Genomic DNA, 3,207 nt, shown 5'->3' with positions numbered 1-3,207 from the left:
TTGGCTTCTCTTGCTTAACTTCAAGAAGTGTTCCCATGTTATTATTGTGCAATTTTAGCTTATTTTTCCTTTGAAAAATCTGCAATTTTTTCTTTTGACCCAATAGTTGTTTAATGAAGTGTAATTATTAAAAATTTGAATGTTGAAGAGCCTTTTAAAAGTTTGTTGTTGGTTGGGCATGGCCGCTCAGCCTGTAATCCCAACACTTTGGGAGGCCAAGGCAGGAGGATCACTTGAGCCCAGGAGTTCAAGACCAGCCTGGGCAACATAGAGAGACCCTGTCTCTACCCAAATTAAAACTAGCCAGGCGGCGGCTAGCACCTGTGGTCTCAGCACCTTGGGAGGTGGAGGTGGGAAGACCACTTGCCCCTGTGAGGTCAAGGCTGCAGTGAGCCATGGCACCACTGTACTCCCGCCTAGCTTAGGCTGGCCATGTAATCCTAATACTTTGGTAAGCCAAGGCAGGCAGATTGTTTGAGCCCAGGAGTTTGAGACCAGCCTGGGCCACATGATGAATCCCCATTTCTACCAAAAAAATGCAAAAATTTGCCAGGCATGGTGGGGCATGCCTGAAATCCCAGCTACTCAGGAGGCTGAGGTGGGAAGATGGCTTGAACCTGGAAGGTGGAAGCTGCAGTGAACTGAAATCATGCCACTGCACTCCAGCCTGGGTGACAGAATAAGACCCTGTCTTGGAAAAAAAAAAAAAAAGTTTATTATTAATTTCTAATTTTATTGCCTTATGTTCAGAAAGTGCTATTGATATTATTTCAATTATTTGGACTTTACTGAGATGTATGTGTGTGTGCGTACATTTGTGTGGCCTAAGATATGGTAAATTTTCATGAATGTTCCCTGCGCACCTGAAAATAAGACACCATTTGATATAAGTTCTGTCTTATTTGTAATTTTGGACCTGATCCAGCAATCTGTTAAAGAATGATGTGTCACTATGAAGTTCTAGGCACGCAGAGACAGGCCTCACCCAAGGATATTCAAAAGGCATATTGGGCTGGGTGCGGTGGCTCACACCTGTAATCCCAGAACTTTGGGAGGCCTAGACAGGTAGATCATTTGAGGTCAGGAGTTCAAGATCAGCCTGGCCAACATGGTGAAACCCCATGTCTACTAAAAAAAATAAAATAAAATACAAAAAATTAGCCAGGCATGGTGCCGTGCACCTGTAATCCCAGCTACTCAGGAGGCTGAGGCAGGAGAATCGCTTGAACCTGGGAGGCAGAGGTTGCAGTGAGCCAAGATCATGCCATTGCACTCCAGCCTGGGTGACAGAGACTCCATCTCAAAAAAAAAAAAAAAATGCACATTGGAAACTGGCACTGAAGTGGCACTCAGATAAAAATCTTGAGAATAAAGAAGAAGCAGAGAGAAAATGCAAACAAGTAGCTGAGGTATATGAAGTGCTGTCAGATGCTAAAAAACTGGACATCTATGAAAAATAGGCAAAGAAGGATTAAATGGTGGAGGAGAAGGTGGAAGTCATTTTGACAGTATGTTTGAGTTTGGCTTCACATGCCAACGCTAATGATGTCTTCAGGGAATTTTTTGGTGGAAGGGACTCATTTTCATCTTCTTTGACAACCCATTTGAGGACTTTTTTGGGAATCCAAGGGGTCCCTAAGGAAGCAAAAGCCAAAGAATGGGGACATTTTTCTCTGCTTTCAGTGGATTTCCATCTTTTGAAAGTTGATTTTCTTCTTTTGGTACAGGATTTACTTCATTCGAGTCAGCAGGTCAAGGGGCCTCAATTTATTCTGTTTCACGTCATTTGGTGGTAATGGTATGGACAACTTCAAACCTATATCAACTTCTACTAAAATAGTTAATGGCAGAAAGATCACTATGAAGAGAATTGTCAAGAACGGTCAAGAAGGAGTAGAAGCTGAAAAAAGATGGCCAGTTAATGTCCTCACGAAAGATAGTAAGGAACAACTGCTGTGCTTGAGTAACAAGTAATCCAATGCTCTCATTTAATGTTAAACTATAACAAGCACTATTTGAGGATTAACAGAAACAATTTTTGAAGATTTCAAATGAACTCAGCTTTCAGTGTAATTGAACCTAAAGTACTTATAAACAGCTATCAGAGCCCCTATTTGTCATAGACTTTTGAATTTATTGTTTGGACCACATATTAGGTTGGTGCAAAAGTAATTGCAGCTTTTGCCGTTACTTGTAATAATAGGACCATTTATTCGGTCTTTAAAATTGCTGTGAATCTCTGCACGCGCTTTGCTTTAAAAACAAATACTCAAAAGTGAGCCATGATCTTTAGTAGTGGTTGGACAAGACTGTACACTAACACCAGCATGGATCTGTTTTTCCATTGTGTCTGAAACCTGAGCCAAGTAATGTCAGCCTGCTGTGAAGTTAACATCGCTAGGAGAAATCTTCTACAAAAATAATTTCAAATTTTTTCAGTATTTAGTAGTGAAAAATACTAATGCATTAGTGGTAATATATTTCTGGTTTAATATAAATTAAGGACGTTTTCCAGTTGTGCATGAATGTTGGCAAATTAGTAAGTTCTGACAATTGTTTAATTATGTAATGTTAAGCTTAGGTTTAAAAAAATAAGGCTGGTAAATTGGGTCTTTGTCATTTTCTTAAAAAAAAGAAATGTAAATATGTTTGGTACACTAAAAAAAAAAACATGACAGTGAGTTGATGACATTTCATACATTTAAACTTCACCTAATTAAAAAATAATTGAGATTCATCACTACCTCTTACATGGGAAGTTCAAGGAAAGAAAAATAATGTGCAGACACCAGCATATGAACAGTTCTTAGTTGATAATATAATTTCTTTGGTATTGTTAATATTATATTTGTATCTTTCACTCCAATATAGGCTGTGGTCTTCCCAAAAAAGTTTTAGAACATTATTTATGCATTCTAAAAGCAAATTTATCCTTATCTGATGCTGATCACTATAATTATTAAGATTAAAATTGATCAAACGTTAAAAATTAATTAAGTCACAGGAAGCACAATGAGTGATCCTAAAGTATTGCTCCCCATCTAGGCTAAGAACAACTTTCTCTTTTGATTATTTTATAGATATGTCTTTTATAGTTAATTTAATTTGGCATCTCAACATTTTTTACCTGTCTATTACATTTTATAATATAAAGAAAAATTTCTGAGGCTATCATCTATCCGTTTCTTACAAGTTTTTCTCCATATA

General features: G+C 37.8%; 1 pseudogene; it reads left to right on the top strand.

Annotated features, from left to right (window-relative positions):
• Positions 1–939: 939 nt before the first annotated feature.
• On the top strand, positions 940–1,974 carry LOC705230 (dnaJ homolog subfamily B member 6-like; annotated as a pseudogene).
• Positions 1,975–3,207: the final 1,233 nt, after the last annotated feature.

This window comes from Macaca mulatta, chromosome 6 (genome assembly GCF_049350105.2).
Source record: "Macaca mulatta isolate MMU2019108-1 chromosome 6, T2T-MMU8v2.0, whole genome shotgun sequence".
NCBI lineage: Eukaryota > Metazoa > Chordata > Mammalia > Primates > Cercopithecidae > Macaca > Macaca mulatta.
Note: the sequence above shows the minus strand (reverse complement) of the source record. Positions and strands in the feature narration are given on the sequence as shown.